This window comes from Schistocerca americana, chromosome X (genome assembly GCF_021461395.2).
Source record: "Schistocerca americana isolate TAMUIC-IGC-003095 chromosome X, iqSchAmer2.1, whole genome shotgun sequence".
NCBI classification, from domain to species: domain Eukaryota; kingdom Metazoa; phylum Arthropoda; class Insecta; order Orthoptera; family Acrididae; genus Schistocerca; species Schistocerca americana.
The window spans coordinates 224,891,603-224,919,061 of record NC_060130.1 but is presented as its reverse complement, the minus strand read 5'-3'; positions in this window follow the sequence as shown (position 1 = coordinate 224,919,061).

Below are 27,459 nucleotides of genomic sequence, written 5' to 3'. Positions count from 1 at the left end.
CTTTTATGTATTTACTTATGTCATAATTCCTGTAACACTGATGTATATGCCCATTTCTATTCTTTTGTAAAGCCTGTATTACTACAAATGTTATCTGTACTATTATGTTCTTTAATGATGTTTTTTGTACATTTGTAATTTTATTCTTACGTTGTAAATTTATAATAATATAGACACCAGTTCTTCAAATTAAGTTACATTTCACTGCACACGTTTCTGTTGGTCATAGTATATGGACAATATGTGAGAAGTTGGGACTGTTAGTGTTTGCACATGTGTTAATAATTCAGCAAGGGACTGGATAACAGCATTGCTGGTTCTAAGGACATTTCAAAAAAAAATTTTATGAATGCACAAGTGGTGGTTTATGGACTTGCTATATTCTCCGCAAGACTCTTCGATGGTGATTGTGCACCTGCACAGTCGCAACAGATGGCTGCTAGCCATCTTTACAAGGACTACAGTGGGTCTACACCTTTGATGACTCACCAATACCATTATTTCTACAAGGACTTCAGTCGGTCTGCACCTCTGGTGGCCCACGAATACCGTAATCTCTAACAAGACTACAGTGGTCTGTTCTGTGATGGCCTACCTATCAATATTCTTCAAAAGTTCGACTGACTCTGCGGCGGGTTTGCTCTGTTGTGGCCCATTACCTGTCAGCATGTCAAGAGTCAGCACTGTCTTTCCGTTGGAAGGACAACACTACTTCTTAAAGACTGCATGGAAATCCACTACTTTTGTGTGCATTGTCTTTTACTGCTCAGAATTTGAGAAAAGAAACGGTGCTTTTACTGTGATGAATGGTCAGGACTGTCTTTATGGACTGTGAGAAAATTTTAGCTTTTGACCAACATTGTGTTAATAAGTGTGTGCATTTGATATCTTTCTTACTGTAATTATGAAAATTTTTTTCAAATGTGTATTGACCAGTGCCCAAAACAATTCGTAAAATTTTTTGTGGGGAGCATGGGTGCTATGTAAGTAGGCTGTTTAGGTTTTCTTATTGGTAACGCCACGTAGCGCTCTGTGTGAAAAATCACTGGCTGTGCTGTGTGCAGTCTGTGGTTAGTTTGCATTGTTGTCTGCCATTGTAGTGTTGAGCGGATGGATGTGAACAGCGCGTAGCATTGAGCAGTTGGAGGTGAGCCGCCAGCAGTGGTGGATGTGGGGAGAGAGATGGTGGATTTCTGAAATTTGTAAGACTGGATGTCATGAACTGCTATATATATTATGACTTTTGAGCACTAGTAAGGTAAATACATTGTTTGTTCTCTATCAAAATCTCTCATTTGCTGACTATGCCTATTAGTAGTTAGCGCCTTCAGTAGTTTGAATCTTTTATTTAGCTGGCAGTAGTGGCGCTCGCTGTATTGCAGTAGTTCGAGTAACGAAGATTTTTGGTGAGGTAAGTGATTTGTGAAAGGTATAGGTTAATGTTAGTCAGGGCCAATCTTTTGTAGGGATTTTTGAAAGTCAGATTGCGTTGCACTAAAAATATTGTGTGTCAGTTTAAGCACAGTCATGTATAAATTTTTCTAAGGGGACGTTTCAGACTGTCAGGCATTCAGGTCACAGTTCGTGACACATGATGGCTTACTCTGCAGATCGACTAAGTGTAGACAATGTGCTTCAGGCAGTGTTCGTGGATGAAGCTTTGCAACGAGCGCGTAGTCACATGTTAGCAGGTCATGTTGGTCGAAGAACAAATGATACATGAGTCACAGAGAAACTCTGGTGGAAAACTAGCACATGTAACGGGGAATTGTATATGGAAGACAAGGTACATTTGTGCAGAGAGAGCTGTCCTCAGTCATCAAAAAATTCCTTTACAAAAATTATTAAAGGCACTTAAACCTTTTGAAATGGTCGTACTAGATTTTTTTGGATTGCTTAATAGAACGCCAGCAGCGAATAAGTATATACTAACCATAGTAGACCATTTATCGTGATACATAGCAATGATAGCAATTCGACATCAACAAGCTAACAAAATAACACAAGCAATGGTAAACAGTTAGACACTTAATTCTGGTGGACCAGATATCATAGTTACTAATCAGGTCAAATTTTCATATCGGATTTAATAAAACAGTTGTGGCGTTTGCTTGGCATTCGTAAATTCTGAAAAAGTTCTTTCTACCCACAAAAGTGGACAAACAGAGAGTGTGCATAAAACCTTTTCTAAAATATTATGACGCGCATTAATAGGCAACGCAACGATTAAGATAAATAGCTTAAGTTCATAGTCTTGGTGCACCACTCCAAAGTCCATACAAGTACCAACATTTTTGCTGTATGAAGTGGTTTATGATGTAAACATGCCATCTCCCTTCGACATGATAAAACCAAAATTTGAAGCTGGTAGTGAGTCAGTAAAGGAATTAGCAAAACATATACATGAAGTATGAATCGAGCCACCACAAATGTCTTACAACATTAGAAACAGACGCGGCAACATGTAAAAAAGCTATTACAGTATAGAATTGGTCAGTGGGTACTGCTAACAAACCCGTATACTTCTAAAGGTAAAACAAAGAAGCTGCTGACCAAGTACCGTCGTCCATACGAAGCCACTGAAATGACTTTGCTGGTAAATATTAAGTTAAAACTGCCGGAAAAACCATCTGTTTTTGAGATGAGTAGGGTCAAGCAATCGAAGCGAGCTGTGGATGCTTTGCCGAAAGTCCCATCAACTGCGCCAATAACAAAGAAAACGTCTACGAAAGTTAAGAAATGATTATCTAATGCAGTAAGTTTGCACACACCGTTCATTACACTCAGGTTACAGGGTAAGCAGGTTTTGATCTGATTTTTATGTTGTTTCTAGATTTATTATGTGTTTTCGAAGCCTTTATTTGGTTACGTGTTGCTATAATTTACTGCTGTATTATGTATCACATCTAACATCCTTGCCATAGTGGTAACTCCGGTTCCCATCAGATCGTCGATGTTAAGCACTGTCAGGATTAGCTAGGAGTTGGATGCCTGACCGCCTGGGTCTGCCGAGTGCTGTTGGCAAGTGGGGTGCGGTCAGCTCTTGTGAAGTCAGTCGAGGAGCTACTTGATTCAGAAGTAGTAGCTCCACTCATGGAAGCTGACAACGGCTGCCAGAATGGTGTGCTGACCACGCGACCCTCCATATCCGCATCAAGAGACGCGTTTTGGCTGAGAATGACACGACGGTCTGACGGTACCGTTGGGACTCCCGAGCTCTGTTCAGAGGAAGTTTGGTTTTATTATTTTATCACAGGGTTGGGAAGTTCATTCTGTCCATTTTCTATAATTAGGATAAAAGTTTTCTTTCCCGTGTGTATTCGTTTTTAGAAACATGGGAATTGATAGAGGTTCCTTTCTCTTCGGTGGCGTGCTAAAATGGAGACCAGGAGGATTATCGTACTCCTAATATCACCGCCCTTCGCAGGGGAGGAGTACTGAATACTGTTCAGAACCAGCCTCTAAATTCTGGAATATTGTACTGCAGACAGCCAAATGTGCTACTAACAAGCCATCAGTGGACATTGAAATTAACTTTCGATACGTGAAAAGTAAGAAATGTGGTTCGCAGGCTACAGGCTGTATTCTCAGAATTACATGAGGACGCGCAGAAAGAGGAAGTTCTAGAGGAAATGCAGGACGACTATCAAATGGTTCAAATGGCTCTGAGTACTATGGGACTTGACATCTGAGGTCATCAGTCCCCTAAAACTTAGAACTACTTAACCCTAACTAACCTAAGGACATCACATACATCCATGCCCGAGGCAGGATTCGAACCTGCGACCGTAGCGGTCGCGCCGTTCCAGACTAAAGCGCCTAGAACCGCTCGGTCAAGAGTTGAACTGTCATATGGGAAACTGGGAGGACAGATGAATTAATAAACAGAGGTCGGCTACAGACACTAGTGAGAAGACAAAGAGGATGGCTGAATGCAGGAGAAAAGTTACTGAAAACAGTATTGGCACAGTGGACAGCAAAGACGTTACAAAATTTGAATAAAGCGGTCGGAAGAACGTAGGTAATAGCAGGCATCACTGAACTGTCAAACCTAAAACAGAAACTGTTTTGACTCTCGTTCACCAATCTGCTTGTGCAAGCTAGCTTTCTCCAACGTCTCAACTGTGAGGAACTCGCCAGCTCGTGGCGAGTAATGGTGAGGGGAAGAGGAAGCGAGCGGACGAGGAACCGGGATAAGGCAGCTCGACACGAGAAACTATTGTCAACGAGCGTATTCTTCGACAGTTTATGTTAATTCCCCGAACATGTATCACTTTGTGGTGGCCAAGTAGTGACTTTATTTATTTCTTAGACTGTTGCACTGATGAGAAACGATAATGAAATGAAATTTACATTTCTTTTAATAGATGCGGCGAAGAAAGTGGGGCAGGTAAGTACGAAAAACAGTATTTCTTACGAAAGATTAAGCCTAATGATGGGTGAGGTTTTAATCTTACGCCAACATGTATTTCGTGATTTGTTATTCACAAGTCAACATAGAAACGCTGTCGATGAATTCTACTTATATTGCTTTTCATAAAAGCATCAACGTCTTGGTACTACGTTCTGAGTACTGCTAATTCGAAGATAAGCTTTTAAGTTGAAAACTTTGAGTGGGCACCTATGGGTAGATTTCATTCTCTTTGCATTGTAAAAGAGTTGCTCGCGCTAGTATGTAGTTCCAAACATCGACACAATCGTAGCTGCAAACTTCTGGAATCGTGGAAATTTATGCTGACGAAAATTTTTACACGAGGCTAAACGACTTGTTTCATTACGAAACTTGTCAATAACTGTCCTCTGTAGGCCTCTAAGTTCTAACTATAGGTAGCCATCCTAAATTGATATCTTGCAAATTGATGTTGCTGTTTCTGAAGTGCGCTTTGAAATTCATAACCCAGCCATAATGTTGCTTTCGTATCAGGTTTAAAAGAAATAATCTCTACTTTGAGCACTGTGTTATTATGTACGTAAGCTTGCGTCTAAGGGTGCCGGCCGCGGTGGTCTCGCGGTTCTAGGCGCGCAGTCCGGAACCGTGCGACTGCTACGGTCGCAGGTTCGAATCCTGCCTCGGGCATGGATGTGTGTGATTTCCTTAGGTTAGTTAGGTTTAAGTAGTTCTAAGTTCTAGGGGACTTATGACCACAGCTGTTAAGTCCCATAGTGCTCAGAGCCATTTGAACCATTTTGTCTAAGGGTGCTGTGAACTGAACACATCGTCTTTCCTCCGAAGACAACGTACGGTTTGCACTTCCCCTGTACTTCCCCGGCCCATTTTACAGTGAGCGCTCATATTCAGGCAGCGAACGAGCATGAGTACCTGTACTCGTCTAGCTGCCTCCTGAACAAGCCTGCGTTAAATAATACCAAGATGGTACGAGAGCTGTCTACGGAATTAGCGCAATACTAAATAAATACTGTACAGACATTAAATAACAAACTGGCGAGAGTACGGACTCGTTTAAGTTCACTGGACGGAAAAGTACCGTAGCTAGGCTGTTACGAGCTGTAGCACAAATGTGTGAGTGACGCAAGAATAGAGGTAGCAACGCTGCACGAAGTGGTTTACCACGCAAGAAATGGCCAACTTAGCTCTGCACAGTTGCCTATGCAACAATACTTGGCAGACTTACACTAGGTGCAAAAGAAATTAACTTAGGATAACGTAGGTAGCGCTGTTCTATCATATAGCGACTGTCGAGGTCAGTATCGACAGACTAAAACTAGATGCATGAATCTTATTTCAGCAACAGGCATGAACAATTCGCCCATATCCAGTAATATGGGAACTATGGGAAAGTGGACACAAGAGAAAACTCAGAAAGTGTTCAATAATCTCGGAACATACGGAATCTTGCGTTCTCATGTCACTGGAAGACTTGCGAGAAAGTTTGAAACCATTATGATTTGTGCAGTCAGAGGAATACAGACTAATGCACAGGCATGTGAATTACAGTCGTTCTGAGGGAAACACAAGCGACTAACTTCAACAGAGACGTGCTGGCCCCACAACTTCGTTTATAGAGAGAGGGAGTTTACTGGTTTTGCTAGTTTTCTCACCGGAAGTCGTAATCTTGAACTGTTATGTGAACGGAAATCCCAAGGGCTTGACAAAAGTAGAAATACGGAACAGCAGGTTGTGGATAAATGGTACAGCATGAGATATGGCAGGAACACAATATCGCCTTCCAGCTACAGTCACTCTACCACTGATCGGAAAAACCATTGTAAGTTTACCAGCTCCAAACCTGACTTTCCTATACGGCATCTTGAACCCCGACCTACTAAACTCACTGGAAAAAGCTTACAACATCGCTGAGAGACGAATTTCTATGGTAAATATGTCGCAGCATATCCAGCAATATTCAGAAAACGATTATATGACATGACGTCTGTAAGTATTACAACCACTAGTGCCGCCATGATACCAATAGCAATTTGCAAACTCTACTTTTGATTTCAAAGTATAACTGCTCATCCCTCTGAGTTAACAGAATATCAGATACCTATCGAGTGGCTTACTGTTATAAATAAAGAACAAAATAAGTAAACTTATAAAATTACGGATTTGTAACAGTACATAAGGAATCAATAGAGACACTATGGAATTAAGAAACAAAACTAGGACTTTGTGAATGAGCTATCATGAACATCTAAATAATCAAATTTGTATAGTGTGTAATTCTAGATGTAACATGTGTTTAATTGGATTGTTTCAGAATCCAATAGGGAAATAAATTGTGGCGAATTTTGTAAATGGAAGGTGAGTGTTGCATCACAGAAATACATACAGGCTGAATGAAAACATTTTAATGTTTTCCCAGCCAGTGCCGAGCCAAGCGAGTACAGGCTCGAGCGAACTGTTGCGAACACAATGTCAAAGGGACAGGAGAGCTAATATTATATCGTGGCACTCAGCCGAGGCGATTGCCACATATCAGTCGAGCAAAATGGCCAAACTGACTGTTCAACAATATCACCTCACAGTGAAGGAAACATAACGTCATTCTGACAGAACTGAAAATGTTATAATAACACAAAAATCTTACACAAGAATGCGTTTCTTCCTACCGACATTGCAGAAAGTGTCAACCTGAAGAGTTGAAAGCTACAGCTGAGACACTAAGGAGCAGTGGAGAATGCGGAGAAGAACAGAAAACCAGGCCACATTCGGTGGTCCTCACCAAGCCATAATATAATTGCTTCTGATGACAGATCCAACCCCTTCTCTATTGGAATTTTAATGAACTGGCTTTGATGTATCTCCTACTACTTTCTCTCTGTGAGAGAAACACTGATGGTGCTTGATGCATTGTCAAACTGTTGCTATACTGTGGTGGCATGCTAGCTGTTGGCCCCTAACTTACATCTGTGAGTGGATACTGTCATCTGTGACATTCCTCTGGTAGGTAGGCTATGAAATAAGTTTGCACAGCCACCACTGTCCTGCACAGAGCTGCTGAAATATTACTGGGGTGCTCCTTAGATGTCCAAGAGTGCATCCCAGTGAAACGTGTCGTCGAGCTGTTGGGCATCACCGCCAGACAAGCAATGCATTCCACCATTTGGGCTAGCTGTCTTCCATGGCACTGCTTCTGCTAAGTTAGTGGATGTGATCTCACTGATGGACTCGAGACTGCTGAGATGGATGCATCAGCATGTTTCAGTCTTGTGTGCCACCTCCGCTTCCCTCACTCCTGCTATGGAGGAGATGGTTGAGTTACAAAATCAAAACTAATAAATGTCTAAACCGCTAATGCTGTCTTACTAGCTCAGAACGCTTGACAGCCCCTTAGCACCATGTTCCACATTTCATAATCGTGCATCTGTAGGTGTCACAGTACACACACCCCATTCTAGAGGGTAATTTGTTACAATTTCACTGTAACGTGGTAAATGTATTACAGTTTTGATGTAACATAGGTATTTTGCTACATTTTTTCTCTAACATATAGATTCATGGGGCCAAGTGTCCTGTAGTCGCCACTGTGCTTTCATTAAGTTAGCACAATCAGCACATGATAATAACTCATATTTACTGCAAGAGAAGAGGTTAATCTACCTTGTAAAGATATACGGCTCACATACACAAATATCAATTTCTGAGTAGTCGTGTTCTTGCAGTTGAGTGCAGGCAGATTCTGCTTGCAGGGCTCAGGGGCAGCTTTAACTCTGAAGTAGTTCAAAGTGTCAACATGTCCTGTCATACAGTGTTTGACAGCCTCAAGATCTTGGGATGAATTTGAGTCTTAATGATGAGTTCTTTGGTTTGTGGTTATTATTGGAAAACGTGGCTAAACTTTTTACTGATAAATCACACAAAAAATGAAACCTTCCTTAGCAAGTAGAAACATTTCAATGTGCATACATCCATTACAGAACCATTTTGTGGCAATATTATGATAGTTAAAAAGTCTCATCAAATGGACTGTCATGAGAAATTAGTGAAGGGATAATCTTTCATTTTAAAAAGGAAATGTGTATGGAGCATTTAACAGGTTTCTGTGTGGTAAATTCTCCAAATTCATCTCTTTGATAGATGGTGTGGAGACAGAAATACAGATTCTAGTAAATGGGAATGACAATGTGATAGCAAGAGGAACACTGGGTAATACTCACAGGATAGTATCTAAAAACTATGTTGCTATAGCATGTGAAGTAGAATGGTTTGATCCTAAACTTGGTATTCTGCTGGAACAACTGCTTGTAATACCACGGTAGTTCTTGGTTCTCTGATGCTCAGGTTTAACTGTGGAGGAGTACGACTGCATTCTTGTCCTATCCATTTTTAATATGAGCACTTCTTTTCATAGGACTTACATTCTGATGACTCTCTGTACATTCTCTTACATGTTGCTTATTACCAATCTTTCTCTTCAGCCAGTGCTCGTTTTTCTAAGAATTCCCTCGGAAATCCTAGCCTTCTGACAGCCAAATGTATCACAGATTCCTATTAGACCTTTCGTTTCATGCTCATATAATACTGCAATGGTATTGGGTATTAACTGTCATAATAGTTAAAGATTTGTTATATAACACTATAAGACACACATGGCACTAGTACTGTTCTAACATAAAAGTTAAAGTGTACTTGTTGATGACTGACTTAGGCTGTCATACAGAGGAAACTATGTAACACTTCAATTAAATGCCATGCTGTACACTAGTAGTACACATTTGTGTATGTAGAAAATGAGGGCTGTCATGCTCTCAACTTCTCAGATTCAACTGCCTTTTAAGGACACCTAAACATTGCAGTGTCTCCATATTAAGTTATTAACTTTGTCTTGCAGTACAAAACGTTTCTCATCTTCTGCTGGTAATACTGCCTTACATAACCACACTGTGACGACTACATGACACGTGGTCCCATACATAGACATGCTAGCAACAGAATTGTAACAAAATTATATTACAGAAAAATTTTAAACAAACTGTGAAACTGTGAAAAATTACCCCTATATTACAATGCAATTGTAACAAAATACCTCATTCTGCAGCAAAATCAAACAAACTGTCTCAGATACAGTGAGTTTGTAAAAAATAGCACCAGGCTACAGCAAAAATTATAACAAAAATTTTAATAAAAAGCACTAATATCTACATGTATGTGACATGTAATCAGAAATTACGCTCCAGAGAAGAGATATTGTACATATCAACTCTTATTTTACCCAGACTATAAAATTATGTGTGGAACTTTCAGTTTCCAAGTCGTGGCGATTTTGAGTCCTTGACATAAATAGTGAGATTCAGTCAGCATTATGTGCACACTTCTGTAGCCATATGCTTGACATTTTCTTCGATAAATCACGATGAAAAAGTTCTTATTTGTGATATTAGTACAATATCTGCAGCATACGATGAAGCTCAGATCTCACACGTCACTGCCTGCCTACATCCATTGCTGCCAATGAGCTCACTTTCATCACGTCGTTAAGTGAAATATTCACTTCTGTGGGTGATATCTTTCGTCTGTCTGATGTTCATAATCCTTTGCTCACAATGGTTGCATGAGCACTACGTTGCCATTCTTCCCAATTAACTACCTCAACATTTTTGTTTCTCTTTCATAAGCAGGCTGTATAGACCTATTAAAATCCTAGCAGTGCATCTCTGAATTCGATGACTTTACGCTTGAAAAGTACTCCAGAATTGGCTCTCCCATCACCTTGCATGTGATTTCCTTAACAGATGCATTGAATTCTCCCAGAACACTTCCGAACATCGTCTCAAGGGCTCGAAACATTAGGAGAATACTCGAGAATTGTTGTCACTGGCGTCTTGTATGGAATTTCGTTTACTAATGAATTGCATTTTCCTGGAATTGTTCCATTCTCATTTCCTAATATTGATTTTATGTGATCCTCCCATTTCATAAATCATCTCTAAGTACTTTTACAAAGTTCACTGCTAATCTTTTAATTAGATACTGTCAGGACCTTTCATTATGTTACAGCAGTTATACGAGGGCCGTTCAGAAAGTAACCTCCGGTTGATTTAAAAAAATACACCAAGTTAAATAAAAATATTTTAATATATACATCTTACAACTACATACTATTTTTCTACACAGTCTCCATAGCGATTGAGGCACTTATCGTATCTCTTCACAAGCTTTGAAATTCCTTCTGCATAAAAATCACCCGCTTGTGTCTGGAGCCAGCCTGTGACCGCATCTTTGAGCTCTTCGTCGTCATCAAACCGCTGTGACCCGAGCCATTTCTTCAAATGCACGAAGAGGTGATAATCACTTGGCGCCAGGTCTGGGCTGTAAGGTGGATGGTTGATAACGTCCCACTTGAAGGACTCAAGAAGGGCCGTTGTTCTGCAAGCAGAGTGAGGATAGGCGTTATCGTGCAAAAAAACAATACCGGAAGTCAGCATACCACGGCGTTTGTTCTGTATAGCCCGTCGTAACTTTTTTATTGTTTCACAGTACACGTCTTGATTAATGGTCGTACCACGTTCCATGAATTCAACCAACAACACCCCTTTGGCATCCCAAAACACTGTTGCCATCAGTTTTCTGGCAGAAAAATCTTGCGAGGCTTTTCTTGGTTTGGTAGGCGAATTTGAATGTGGCCACATCTTTGATTGTTCTTTTGTCTCAGGGTTCACGTATTTAATCCAGGTTTCGTCACCGGTCACGATTCTGTTTAACAATGGTTCTCCTTCGTCCTCATAACGTGACAGAAAGTCTAATGCAGAGGCCATTCTTTGAGTTTTGTGGTGGTCGGTAAGAATTTTGGGCACCCATCGTGCACAGAACTTACGGTAACCCAATCTTGCTGTCACTATCTCGTACAAGAGAGTCTTAGAAATCTGTGGAAAACCAGTAGACAACTCCGACATTGAGAAACGTCGATTTTCACGAACTTTTGCATCAACTGTCTGAACGAGTTCGTCAGTCACCAATGATGGTCTACCACTCCTCTCTTCATCATGAACGTTTTCTCGTCCACTTTTAAATAAACGTACCCATTCACGGACAACTCCTTCACTCATAACTCTTGGTCCGTACACGGCACAAAGCTCACGATGAATAGTTGCTGCAGAATATCCTTTGGCTGTAAAAAACCTTATGACAGCACGCACTTCACATTTGGCGGGGTTTTCTATTGCAGCACACATTTCAAACTGCCACAAAAACTAAACTAGCGCAGGTACGACGTTCACTCGACCACGGCTTGATGCCGACTGACCTGTTGAGTGCGTGAACGCACAGATGGCGTCGCTACTCCCCCCACAACCCGCACTGTGACCAATCTTCAGTCCTGAGACTGGTTTGCTGTAGCTCTCCATGTTACCCTATCCTGTGCAAGCTTCTTCATCTCCCAGTACCTACTGCAACCTACATCCTTCTGAATCTGCTTAGTGTATTCATCTCTTGGTCTCCCTCTACGATTTTTACCCTCCACGCTGCCCTCCAATGCTAAACTGGTAATCCCTTGATGCCTCCGAACATGTCCTAGCAGCCGATCCCTTCTTCTAGTTAAGTTGTGCCACAAACTTCTCTTCTCCCCAATCCTGTTTAATACTTCCTCATTAGTTATGTGATCTACCCGTCTAATCTTCAGCATTCTTCTGTAGCACCACATTTCGAAAGCTTCTATTCTCTTCTTGTCCAAGCTATTTATCGTCCATGTTTCACTTCCACACATGGCTACACTCCATACAAATACTTTCAGAAACGACTTACTGACACTTAAATCTATACTCGATGTTAACAAATTTCTCTTCTTCAGAAATGCTTTCCTAGCCATTGCCAGTCTACATTTTATATGCTCTCTACTTCGACCATCATCAGTTATTTTGATCCCCAAATAGCAGAACTCCTTTACTACTTTAAGTGTTTCATTTCCTAATCTAATTGCCTCAGCATCACCCGACTTAATTCGACTACATTCCATTATCCTTGTTTTGCTTTTGTTGATGTTCATCTTACATCCTCCTTTCAAGACACTATCCATTCCGTTCAAGTGCTCTTCCAAGTCCTTTGCTGTCTCTGACAGAATTACAATGTCATTGGCGAACCTTAAAGTTTTTAGTTCTTCTCCATGGATTTTAATACCTACTCCGAATTTTTCTTTTGTTTCCTTTACTGCTTGCTCAATATACAGATTGAATAACATTGGGAACAGGCTACAACCCTGTCTCACTCCCTTCCCAACCGCTGCTTCCCCTTCATGCCCCTCGACTCTTATAACTGCCATCTGGTTTCTGAACAAATTGCAAATAGCTTTTCGCTCCCTGTATTTTACCCCTACCACCTTCAGAATTTGAAAGAGAGTATTCCAGTCAACATTGTCAAAAGCTTTCTCTAAGTCTACAAATGCTAGGAACGTAGGTTTGCCTTTCCTTAATCTAGCTTCTAAGATAAGTCGTAGGGTCAGTATTGCCTCACGTGTTCCCATATTTCTACGGAATCGAAACTGATCTTCCCCGAGGTCGGCTTCTACTAGTTTTTCCATTCGTCTGTAATGAATTCGTGTTAGTATTTTGCAGCCGTGACTTATTAAACTGATAGTTCGGTAATTTTCACATCTGTCAACACCTGCTTTCTTTGGGATTGGAATTATTATATTCTTCTTGAAGTCTGAGGGAATTTCGCCTGTCTCATACATCTTGCTCACCAGATTGTAGAGTTTTGTCAGGACTGGCTCTCCACAGGCTGTCAGTAGTTCTAATGGAATGTTGTCTACTCCCGGAGCTTTGTTGCAACTAAGGTCTTTCAGTGCTCTGTCAAACTCTTCAAGCAGTATCGTATCTCCCATTTCATCTTCATCTACATCCTCTTCCACTTCCATAATATTGTCCTCAAGAACATCGCCCTTGTATAGACCCTCTATATACTCCTTCCATCTTTCTGCTTTCCCTTCTTTGGTTAGAACTGGGTTTCCATCTGAGCTCTTGATATTCATACAAGTGGCTCTCTATTCTCCAAAGGTCTCTTTAATTTTCCTGTAGGCAGTATCTATCTTACCCCTAGTGAGATAAGCCTCTACATCCTTACATTTGTCCTCTAGCCATCCCTGCTTAGCCATCTTGCACTTCCTGTCGATCTCATTTTTGAGACGTTTGTATTCCTTTTTGCCAGCTTCATTTACTGTATTTTTATATTTTCTCCTTTCATCAATTAAATTCAATATTTCTTCCGTTACCCAAGGATTTCTATTAGCCCTCGTCTTTTTACCTACTTGATCCTCTGCTGCCTTCACCACTTCATCCCTCAAAGCTACCCATTCTTCTTCTACTGTATTCCTTTCCCCCCATTCTTGTCGATTATTCCCTTATGCTCTCCCCGAAACTCTGTACAACCTCTGGTTTAGTCAGTTTATCCAGGTCCCATCTCCTTAAATTCCCACCTTTTTGCAGTTTCTTCAGTTTTAATCTACAGTTCATAACCAATAGATGGTGGTCAGAGTCCACATATGCCCCTGGAAATATCTTACAATTTAAAACCTGGTTCCTAAATCTCTGTCTTACCATTATATAATCTATCTGAAATCTGTCAGTATCTCCAGGCTTCTTCCATGTATACAATCTTCTTTTATGATTCTTGAACCAAGTGTTAGCTATGATTAGGTTGTGCTCTGTGCAAAATTCTACCAGGCGGCTTCCTCTTTCGTTTCTTACCCCCAATCCATATTCACCTACTACGTTTCCTTCTCTCCCTTTTCCTACTGACGAATTCCAGTCGACCATGACTATTAAATTTTCATCTCCCTTCACTATCTGAATAATTTCTTTTATTTCATCATACACTTCTTCAATTTCTCCGTGATCTGCAGAGCTAGTTGGCATATAAACTTGTACTACTGTGGTAGGCGTTGGATTCGTATGCATCTTGGTCACAATAATGCGTTCACTATGTTGTTTGTAGTAGCTTACCCGCATCCCTATTTTCCTATTCATTATTAAACCTACTCCTGCATTACCTCTATTTGATTTTGTGTTTATAACCCTGTAGTCACCTGACCAGAAGTCTTGTTCCTCCTGCCACCGAACTTCACTAATTCCCACTATATCTAACTTTAACCTATCCATTTCCCTTTTTAAATTTTCTAACCTACCTGGCCGATTAAGGGATCTGACATTCCACTCTCCGGTCCGTAGAACGCCAGTTTTCTTTCTGCTGATAACGACATCCTCTCGAGTAGTCCCCGGCCGGAAATCCGAATGGGGGACTATTTTACCTCCGGAATGTTTTACCCAAGAGGACACCATCATCATTTAACCATACAGTAAAGCTGCATACCCTCGAGAAAAATTACGGCCGTAGTTTCCCCTTGCTTTCAGCCGTTCGCAGTACCAGCACAGCAAGGCCGTTTCAGTTAGTGTTACAAGGCCAGATGAGTCAATCATCCAGACTGTTGCCCCTGCAACTACTGAAAAGGCTGCTGCCCCTCTTCAGGAACCACACGTTTGTCTGGCCTCTCAACAGATACCCCTCCATTGTGGATGCACCTACGGTACGGCTATCTGTATCGCTGAGGCACGCAAGCCTCCCCACCAACGGCAAGGTCCATGGTTCATGGGGGTAGGGACCTCATCTTATGTCGTCTAATGATGGTACTTTCCTCTACACAACAGCATTGTCACTGAACAGTCTTATAGTACTGCGGACCCTATCTGGTAAATCACTTTTGTGTACTGAGATGTTGGACATTTGACATTGAGTACTACGCATTCAGTTCTGTTAGCTAAATATAACCAGACTAAAGACTTTACGTGTTTCAATTAGGATGGCTTTTAAAGGCCTCCAGTTCATTCTGCTCGCTGCACTCAAGAGGACGACACGATTTTGATATTTCATACCACAAAATAAAATTTTTTCATCCTCGTGTTAGGTTTACCCACTCATTTTGCCTTTCGCACCTCGTGGTCTAGTGGCTAGCTTTGCTGCCTCTGGATCACGAGGTTCGATTCCCAGCCGGGTTGGTGATTTTCTCTGTCTGGGGTCTGGGTGTTTGTGTTGTCCTCATCATTTCATCACCATCATTCGTGACAGTGGCTCTATCGGACTGTGTAAAAATTAGTCTGCGAAAAAACTGATGACCGCGCATTTGAGCGCCCCACAAACCAAACATCACCACCACTCAAGTTGCCATTCTACTGACGTGTATGACAACTGCTGTCATGTCTATAAGGGTAACATATAACGACAGATGGTTTCTAACGAGTGGCCATGTCTTTCCAGACACAGATGACGCCTACATCAACAGTTTTTGCCCTAGCGGAATGAGACTGCGTTTATACATCACTCAGAGCCAGTTCCTGTGGTGTTCTGAGCCTGTATGCCACACGACCTAGAATAACTCTAAGTTCAACGGTTGTGGGAATCCCTGCTCGTGGACAGCCTCAACCACAGGTATTTGCTAGCCACTGTTTCTGACAATAGCAGTTTTGCGCCCCAAAACCAAAACAAAAAATAATACTGACGACAACGCCTCAGGTCCACCCAGGATTCTGCCCAGAAGTAGCAGCCCAGTCTTAGGATCTCACGTGGTAAGACAGCTGTGCGCATAGGCGGTGAGCCTGCTGAGTCAGATGCGGCAGGTCGAAATGGGTGCGGGGTGTGTGCCCACGTAAAATTTACATGGGTCGAGTTATAGGTGGAGAGGAAGGTAGTGAGTACTTCCCCAGAGTCAGCTGTGGTCATTATTTTGAACGTCTGTGTTTTAGAAGTCCTGACGATCTGTTCGGCATTCGATTTGCATGTAGAATGGAAATGGATAGATTCATGTGCTCAGTGTCACTGCGGTGACAAATATCCTGAAATTCGGATGATGTGAGTTGAGGACCAGGTTGAAAGGTGCCTCTCTACAGAATATATGATGGACAGAGCATAGATTGTAGCTGTTGTGGTAGTGACACACAGGGAAGAGTAGAAAGGGTTTTGAAAACTAGCAACCGTATTGTTCTTTGGAATAGTCCAATAACAAATCGACATACACACTTTGCCATGGGTGGTCATGGAGCGACCAAGGCTTGAAATGCTGTGGTGGGGCTGATTGAGTGTGGGGGCAGGTCTGGTGATTGTGGACAGTGTAATTTTATTTTCTTTTTTTTAATCTTATGGGACTTAACTGCTAAGGTCATCAGTCCCTAAGCTTACACACTACTTAACCTAAATCATCCTAAGGACAAATACACACCCATGCCCGAGGGAGGACTCGAACCTCCGCCGGGACAGGCCGCACAGTCCATGACTGCAGCGCCCAGGCCGCTCGGCTAATCCCGCACGGCACAGTGTACTCTATTGCGCTGTCAACATCCGGCCAGTAATGATGCCACACTCTTGCCTTCGTTCTGCACATTCCTTAATGTGCAGCATGGAGGAGCTTCAGTATCAGCAGGCAGAGCATTGGGAAAACTAACACCTAGCATTCAGAATCGCCCATAGCCAACAACGTGACACCGTCAGCGACATTAAGCTTGCCCCATGCCAGGTCTATGGCCTTAGATAGGTGCTCTGACGAAGCCCATCATATGGCTGACAACATCCTGCAGAGTAGAAGATCAAACGTGTTTCTCTACAACTTCCCTCACTGTAATCGGGAATTCGTTGATGGAGTGTCACTGATTGTTCGCTATGGCTGAACACAGCACTTCGTGTCTGCAAACTCTGCATCTGGGCCTCACAGCAAGTGAGAAAGTATGGCGACATTTCAGTGCTGCCTAGTGGACTAACAGTGGCTCTTCTACAGGTACTTAAGAGAAACTGCCACCATTGCAGTCTCTGCGCTGACTTACCCGGAAGTTTCAAATGGGGGCTGAATAGAGCAATAAGTTCTTTTTTTTTTTACCAGTGATCAAGTGAAATGTAGTACCATGTGAAACTTCCTGATACCGTATAAGATAGCCAGCGCCTTTTACTCAATTTTCGAATAATTCCTCTCTGCCGAATTTAATGTTTTGGATGCAAATGCAATGGGCAGTTCCATGACGTCGACATATTTGTGGGGCAGCATTGCACCACTACCACAACTCGATTCATCGGTTCAAAGTATGAAATTGTAGTCGGGATGGAATGTTACTAAACAACTCGCTGACATAAGGCACTTTTAAGTTGCAGAAAAGCTTTGTGCCACGCCTCTGACAACACCAATTTGCCGGCCGGAGTGGCCGTGCGGTTCTGGGCGCTACAGTCTGGAACCGAGCGACCGCTACGGTCGCAGGTTCGAATCCTGCCTCGGGCATGGATGTGTGTGATGTCCTTAGGTTAGTTAGGTTTAATTAGTTCTAAGTTCTAGGCGACTGATGACCTCAGAAGTTAAGTCGCATAGTGCTCGGAGCCATTTGAACCATTTGTTGAACACCAATTTAACACCTATTTTCTGCAAATGATGACGCGTTTGGGTAATCAGAGCAGGATTGGCAATAAATGTCACATAATAACTGACTTTGCGCAGAAACTACAGTATTTCTTCGAGGTTCTTCAGAGCCGGCAAGTTAGTGGTAAGTGCGTGGGCATGAGACCTTAGTTACTTTAAGACACGTCACAAGGACTTAACTCTTGGCTCAAAGAAACAATGGAGACCATGGGCTTGGAACCACTCAAACAAAATATTTAGGGTGCACAGGTGCTGTTCCCAAGTGCCTCCGGTAATGAGCAATTCATATAGATGTAAGTCAGTAGTGGATACTTTAGATGAGCTTCTCAAGATGTCACTGAAATATCGCGAGAGTGCTTCTATTTCAGATGGCAAACTGTTATAACGGTACTTGCCGAATGCCGTATTAATCACTGAAAACTCTTTCGTCTGATGATCTACAGGCAACTGAAAGTAGCTGTCACCAAAATTTATGTTTGAAAAATAATGGTCCCAGGCAGTTTTGCCAACAGTTAACTACACCCACGGGTATAACCCACTGACTGGAAAACGCTGGTAATATGACTCCCATACTTAACAAACTGTCTACCTCAGTTTTAGATCTCTCGTGCATGGGGAAACCAGGTGGATGAGGTCTACAAAACTTAGGCAGTACCGACTGCTGTAAGGGAACATGGACCTCGAATCCTGTTGCGCAACCGAATGTGGTTTCAAACAGTCATTTGTACAGTCGTGCTCAAAAGTATCCGCACGACCTGAATTGCATTTCGCCTGATTCGCATGCAACCGGCATAACGCAACTGTCTAGCAGATCCTCTAATCGCTCCTTGGTACAGTCGTTTGACTTTTGAAAATGGTTCCAACAAGCCACCACTAGAAAACTCTGCTCTGTATCGCAATAACTCAAGATGTAAAGTAATACCACGATACTACAAATATCAGGGAACACCTTATCACAGATAAGACTGTCCTTAAGGCTTGTAATCTCACATTTATTACAATAAATGACATACCTGAAATGTTACCACTCTCATTATTACGTCAGATAGGTAATGCACGTGGTAAGTTCGTCGTATTCGTGATTTACTCTTGGAAGTAACATACCGTTCTTATTATTTAACACAAAGTGACATTAAAATTTTAAGTTATTCACGAGCAGCTAGTTGAGATTATGTATGAACTTGAAATGACACCACGAACCGTCTCGTTCTGCATATGGATTCAAACCCAGGTCATGCAAACTAAGCAAAGATTTCGTGACTGACGGAAACTGTCATTCCTGATTAGGCATACAGAGAGTGATATATCTCGATTTTAGACAGTATCAGTTAACAAATATCAACTTCAAATTACATAACGCAGACATTTTTAACGGACGCGAATTCCTACCCAGCATCTACTGTCCCTGTTAACGAACTACGAGAGATGTTAAATATTGCTTCTTCACATCTAACTTACTTGAAATGCCGTGAGGTAAAGCTTTGTGTTGGACAGGGATTCGAACCCAGAACCTAATCGGATTGATATCGAAGCACAATCAACTGTGACATATCGGATTATCTCGGCAGTAGCTAGATGTTTTACCTGAAATGACGAGAGGAAACATTAATTTTTTCCTTCCCAGGACTCCAACCCAGCACCTATCGCTGTTATATTCTAGAGAAAAAGAACGTTAAATATGGGTTTGTTGCAACAGCAGCGACATGTGAGCATGTTTGAACTAGAAGTAATATGACGAAGAGTTCAGTGCTGACTGGGAATAGAGCCCCACACATATCGTTGTTGACTACACACAAAGAGACGTCAGCTACCAAATTTTTCTCCACCAGCAGCTGACAGTGATCTCGTAAATAGTTCTGTGTCTCACTGGGAGTAAAAAACATCAGATATCGTTAGTGTTGACAACGAATGAAAATACATTAAAATTCAAAATTATTATCCACCAGCAGATAGGTGTTCTCATGCTAGAGCTTGATAATACATAATGAAAACTTTAGTGCCGGGCCAGGATTCGAACCCATTCACGCGCAATATGTGGAGATGTTGAGGAATCTGCAGTTTTCAACAAACAACAAATTGTAGCTGAGTTGTATTGTCACGAAGGGATCGAATTCCGCGTCAAGGGCGGTCTGAGTTGCATTCCCAGTTCAGAACCAATTATATCGACATACAGAAGCTCAAATAAAAGATGGAATAAGTGTCCTGTGACCCTACATAACGTTTCTTTCGTCATTAGAAAGAAATAACTAGTATAAGGAAGGTTACTGGTGATAGAGTTTCTACATCTCGCCACTCCAGTCTTTATTGTGGTTCAAACTAACGTCTACTTGGTAGAGAAGGAATATCATTTTTAATGTGAATTTCAGAGCACAGTGCCATTATATCTTCTTCACTTGGTGTAGCCAGAAGAGAATATTGCTTGACGAAAATATTTTCCACTGTACCGAGGCAGAGATTGGAAGAGGAAGAAGCATTTCGAACAGCAGAAATTTGGCGGACCTGTAAGGGACGCTTCAGCAAAACTGATGTGAAATACAGAGATCACAGCCATTTTACAGGTATGTTTCGTGGAGCTGTACATTACAGCTGTATTTTAAATTACAGACTTAATTTTTACCGTAACCTAGCGAATTATGATGCAAATTTCATAACCTCCAACCACTGTGAAGAAATGGAATAAACAGATAAAACATAGCTAGGCCATGGTCTCTTACTGCGACACATTACCGGCATAGAACAATTGCAATTTGTTGAGCATTGTGTCAGTGATGGTATTGTTCACTGCGGCTATATACATACAGTTGCAAACAATAAGTTCAATGCTGATTGTGATGAAAATAGGGACACACCTCGACGTTAGCGGTCTTTGCAACTGGGCCATGTTGCAATATGTTACCACTCCCGGAATCTGCACGGATGTTTGTCTAAGGTATTGAAGAAATAAACATACCAGGTGATTCAGAGATCATACTTTATCGAGGTGACATTCTACATTCGTCAAATATTTAAAGAACCGCATTGTTAATCATCAGTCGTACAAATAAATCTTGAATAAGAGTACATTTGTATAGCTGACGGTAAAAAATAAAATTCCTTAAGTACCTGATGGCTGTAGGAAGTCATCTCACTAAAGTGTTAACTACTATGCCTAACCCATCACATAAGGTTATTTTCCAAAGCCAGCCCTGTAAGCTCAGATTAAAGTTATTTGCTCAAAAAAAAAAAAAAAAAAGTTCAAATGTGCGTGAATTCCTAAGGGACCAAACAGCTGAGGTCATCGGTACCTAGACTTTTACACTACTTAAACTAACTTATGCTGAGAATAACAGACACACCTGTGCCCGAGAGAGGACCCAAACCTCCGGCGGGAGGGGACATGCAGTCTGTGACATAGCGCCTCTAACCGCGCGGCTACTCCGCGCGGCTACTCCGCGCGGCTACTCCGCGTGGCGTTATTTGTTGCACATAATATTAACACCACATTTTTTCAACCGAAGGTTGATAGTCTTAGAGAATAAAGGTTTATTTGCACACCAGATGGTTAGAAATGTACTTCCTTAAGGATTCAGAGTAAATTTTGAGTACCTGGAAAATTTTGTGAACTTCACTCTGATCTGCCATTACACTCAGAGAAAACTGTACTGTCGCCTGGTACCAACAAGCTGGGAGTTCCAAAGAAGCACAGTAATACATTATAGAGCAAGAAAAGTATGTGATACACTACTGAATTTTAAAGTAGTGTCTAAATAGTAGGTGTGGCCGAGCGGTTCTAGGCGCTTCGGTCTGGAACCGCGTGACTGCTACGGTCTCAAGTTCGAATCCTGCCTCGGACATGGATGTGTGTGATGTTCTTAGGTTAGTTAGGTTCAAGTAGTTCTTAGTTCTAGGGGACTGATGACCTCAGATGTTAAGTCCCATAGTGTTCAGAGCCATTTGAACCATTTTGAACCATTGAATGACCGGCCACAGTTTAGCACTCCGTCTTCAGGCCACGAGTGGCCTACCGGGACCATCCAACCGCCGTGTCATCCTCAGTGGAGGATGCGGATAGGAGGGGCGTGGGGTCAGCACACCGCTCTCCCGGTCGTTATGATGGTATTCTTGACCGAAGCCGCTACTATTCAGCCGAGTAGCTCCTCAATTGGCTTCACGAGGCTCAGTGCACCCCGAAAAATTGCAACAGCGCATGGCGGGCTGGATGGTCACCCATCCAAGTGCCGACCACGCCCGACAGCGATTAACTTCGGTGATCTCACGGGAACCGGTGTATCCACTGCGGCAAGGCCGTTGCGGCCACAGTTCAGTGCCCAATGTTTACCATGACACATTGCTTTTCGTTAATCTGGAAGATTCCTTAACTTCTGGTTACGATTATACTCGTTCACGTAAATGCCAACATAGTCTCAGGGAAAGAAAACTGGACGAAAAATTGTTCAACCCTAGTAGACATAGCGCCACTGCTGTATAACATATAACTTTATAATGGTCACAATCCGGCAAGGGAAAGAGTCCACGAGTGTCTTCAGGTATTTGACATCCAGATCAGCCATTCAACGATGATTAAATCCTGTAGACCAATCATATTGTGGGAACGATGATCACTACTATTTCGTATAGTAATAGACATTTTCTGTGGGATTAAGATCGAATGATTTGGCGGGCCAGTCGAGGTGAAATAGGATGCTACTGCATTCCTCAAACCAGAAACGTAAGGGTGCAGCCTTGTGAAGGTTCAAAATGGTTCAAATGGCTCTGATCACTATGGGACTTAACATCTATGGTCATCAGTCTCCTAGAACTTAGAACCATTTAAACCTAACTAACCTATGGACATCACACACATCCATGCCCGAGGCAGGATTCGAACCTGCGACCGTAGCAGTCGCGCGGCTCCGGACTGAGCGCCTAGAACCGCTAGACCACCGCGGCCGGCCCTTGTGAAGGGGGATGTTGTCATCTTAGAATACGGGAGTGCCTACAGCATACTCACATTTAGAAGAAAGGAAAACATATACTCCCAAAGAACGTTGAAATAAACATTCTGGTTCACGTAAACTATGACCTAAGTGAGTAGGCCCCAGTTGTGGTACGAAAAACAGCCCTTAAAAAAAAAAAATCTGCAGTTACACTCGCCGGCCACACTGCGGTCTCGCCTCACCTGGTCTTCCTGTCGGTAGACTCGATGACTTGTGTTATTTGAGAAGAAGAAAATCACGACACGTCAGAGCACTCCATACGGCTCCAGTTGCTGTACCCAACTTCAAATATCCACTGCATGCAGGTCTTTTTCCTATATTCACTCGCTTGGAAACTACTTGAAGTGGATCTGCATTCATTGAAAGCAGCAATTTCTTCAAGTTTGGAACCGATTGTCTATACCTACATACATGCGCCGCAAGCCACCGTACGGTGCGTGGTGTAGCCTGCTGCCACGTCCACGAAAGCTGTAGCCGATCTGAAAACTCTCTGAAATTCAGATTCAGCTAATGCTGTAAGCGTCAGCACTGGATTCCGGAAACTCTGTTTTCTTCCAAAGTGACCTCGCTCGACTAACGTTATTTCATCAGTAACATCCCGTATGCGGTTGAGGATATGCGCTCCATAAATTATAAGTCATGCTGAGTGAGGAGATAGGTTCACCGTTAGCCACATCAGTCCTTTCTTTGCCTGATTTTAAAACTTCGATTACGTTAGTTTCATTAGATCTTTTAGCTCTTTTATCAGTTCGAAATATTTCATCATTAAAGCATTCTGGAAGCCATTAATTGGTCAGAAGTCTTATAGCTGTAAGGGACTCTGAATATATTCACATCTAGTAGCTTCATTAGTCTTCAGAAAGTTTAGGGCTAGTTGAAGGGACTGATGACCTCAAATGTTAAGTCCCATAGAGCTTAGAGCCATTTGAACCCTAAAAGTCTCTCAACAAATCGAAGTCGACCATTCGCCTCGCCTACCACAATCCTCACATTCTCGTATCATTTCACGTAGCCTCGCAAAGTAAAGCCCAGACTGGGTCAAGTAGAACACTACTACTACTGTATCCGAACATAACGAAATTGTTTTTCCTACTCATCCGCTTTAACTTCTATATTTCTTCATCAAGTGCGAGCTGACAGTCATAACACCAACTAGAAATTATATCTAGGTCATCTTGTATCAAACTATAGTCATTTATCTTCGAAGTCTTCTTGTATACCTGAGTATCATAAGCTAACATGGCAGATTGCGCTCTACCCCTTCTGCCAGATCATCTGTGTACACAGCAAATAGCAACAGTCCTATCGCACTTCCCCAGTGCACTTCCGATGTTACTCCTGCCTCCGATGAATAGGCCGCGCGGAGTTGCCGTGCGGTTACAGGCACCGTGTCACTGATGGCCCCCCCCCCTCCCCCCGCCAGAGGTTCAAAGCCTCCCTCAGGCATAGGTATGTTTGTTGTTGTTAGCATAAGTTAGTTTACGTAGTGTGTAAGTCTAGGGACCGATGACCTCAGCAGTTTGGTCCCGTAGGAATTCACACACATTTGAACATCCGATGAACACTCGCCGTCAATGACAACATATTGGGTTCTATTACTTAAGCAGTTTTCGAGCCAGTCACATATCTAGAACGATATTCCTTAAGCACCTATCACCGTTAACAGTCTGCAGCGGAGTACCGTGCGAATGCTTTTGGGAAATACAGAAATATGAAATCTGCCTGTTGCCCTTCATCCATAGTTCACAGTATATCGTGTGAGAAAAGAGCAAGCTGGGTTTCACACGAGCTATGCTTTCTAATGCAGTGCTGATTCATGGATATGAGCTTATGAGCTCTTCAGTCTCTATTACATTTATTATATTCGAACTCAGACAAGGCGTGACAAGCAGTGACAATTGTCTCCAGTCTCTGTCGTTGCTCTGACGCCGTGTTACACTACTGCTAGTGGTATACCACTCCAAACAGACAAGTTTGACAGTCTGCTTTGATACACCAAAAATCTCATATTCATGGCATTGTCATTGACAAGTCGTGAAAATCGTCTCCAGTCTCTGTCGGTTAGGATATTTTTACAACCACTGTGCTGATGCCGTGTTACGTGGCTGCTAATGGTTTACCACTCCAAACAGACACGGTGGACAGTCTGCTTTGACACACCAAAAATCTCGCATTCATGGTGTTGTCACAGGCAATTCCTAGCACGACAGTATCTGGTCACGACTCCCCGCCGACCACTGTCACTGCACTGATTCCACACAACCAAGAGGCACATTGAAACCACTTCAGTGACATGACTGACGTCATCGGAGGTGGTCACTCCAAAGTGGACTGCTATTTCTTCTATGGGAGTAAGTAATATTTTGTCTGTTGAGCTTCTATGAATGATCACTAACCACGGTGATATGCTGGTCTTTTGCTTACAGAGATAGCACTGCCTGTGGCACAACAATCTCAAATTAAATTATTTGAAATATGAACGTTCGTAAGTCTTTCTTTTCGCTGAGATTGTAAAAGTACACTAACATTGTGCGCGTCCTCATACAAAATTATATGACGCAGAAAGAAAACTAGGTTGGTATTTGCCCTTTTGAACATGAAAACTGCGAGCCTCTCTATGGAAGAGCAAGTAAGGCGCGTGTGGATGCACGCACCGACACTCGCCTGTAGACGCCGATAATGCTTCGTGGTTCCGTGTCGGGAATGCGAATGATGCAACGTGTGCAGAAGACGGCCAACACTCGCAGTTAATCGGCTAGTCTCTGCACAGAAGCAGTGGGCGCTTCGGCATCGTTATTAACTATCCCATCGGCGCATTTAGGATGCCTAAGAGCATGAGCTAAGCCGGCCGGTGTGGCCGTGCGGTTCTAGGCGCTTCAGTCTGGAACCGCGTGACCGCTACGGTCGCAGGTTCGAATCCTGCCTCGGGCTTGGATGTGTGTGATGTCCTTGGGTTAGTTAGGTTTAAGTAGTTCTAAGTTCTAGGGGACTGATGACCACAGATGTTAAGTCCCATAGCGCTCAGAGCCATTTTGAGCATGAGCTAAACGTCATTTCAATGGTGTATATCGTTCATAATTTGTATATTTTCCCATGTGACCGAAAATCATTCTACACCAGTCTCAAAACTGCCTTGATTAGAAGGCACAAATGAAACAGCTTAGACTGCTTGGAGTGAGATGACGTTGTCAAAATATTTTCTAATATTTTTTTAATTGAAAATAGATAGCTTCAGATGAGCAAAATAGTGTTCTAGGGGACTGATGACCTCAGATGTTAAGTCCCATAGTGCTCAGAGCAATTTGAATTTTTTTTACTACCCCACCCCCGCTCCAAGTGTCACTATGTGAAGCAATACCTCCAATCCACCATCTTATATCCGCCCTCCCCTTCATTAAATCTCATTCCCGTATGCAACCACTTCCTCCGACTTGGCCAATCCCTCACTTTTGACTCATCCCACACTAACCACTTTCCCTTCTTCACCACCAGCAAAGACAACATCTTGCTGTGCTCCCACGGAAACGCCAGATGTTCCCATACCATCAGCCAATCAACAACCTGCTGCTCCAACTCGAGCCAAATGGAAGGACCAGCACCACGACGTATGCCACCATTTCCAAGTCCCCAACCTCAGCCCCGTACTACACTCATGCTCATAAATTATGGATAATTGCAGAATGTGGTGCCACACAACGTGGCACTACAAAAAACCGGCGATAATAGCAGAGGCACATAGGGAACACATACGACACAGATCTATAAGTCCACGGTATTGGTGATAAGTTGAGAAAACCGTCCCGAAACACATGTGCTACAAAATGCCGCTGTTTCCTGGGCATGTACCCCGATGTCAATACGGGATATGATCACCATGCACACGTACAATGGCCGCACAACGGGTTGGCATACTCTGGATCAGTTGGTCGAGCAGCTGCTGGGGTATATCCTCCCATTCTTGCACCAGTGCCTGTCGGAGCACCTGAAGTGTCCTAGGGGTTTGAAGACGTGCAGCGATACGTCGACCGAGAGCATCCCAGACGTGCTCGATGGCATTCAGGTCTGGAGTACAGGCAGGCCACTCCATTCGCCTAATATCTTCTGTTTCAAGGTACTCCTCCACGATGGCAGCTCGGTGGGGCCGTGTGTTACCATCCATTAGGAGAAGGTGGGACCCACTGCACCACTGAAAAGGCGGACGTACTGGTGCAAAATGACGTCCCGATACACTCGACCTTTTACAGTTCCTCTGTCAAAGACATGCCGGGGTGTACGTGCACCAAACATAATCCCACCCCACACCATCAAACCATGACCTCCATACAGGTCGATTTAAAGGACATTAAGGGGTTGATGTCTGGTTCCTGGTTCACGCCAGATGAAAACCCGACGAGAATCACTGTCCAGACTATACCTCGACTCGTCCGTGAACCTAACCTGGGACCACTGCTCCAATGACCATGTACCGTGTTCTTGACACCAGGATTTACGGGCTCTCCTGTGACCAGGGGTCAGTGGAATGCAGCTTGCAGGTCTCCGGGCGAATAAACCACGTCTGTGCAGTCGTCTGTAGACTGTGTGTCAGCAGACAACTGTTCCAGTGGCTGAGATAAGGTCCCGAGCAAGGCTACCTGCAGTACTCC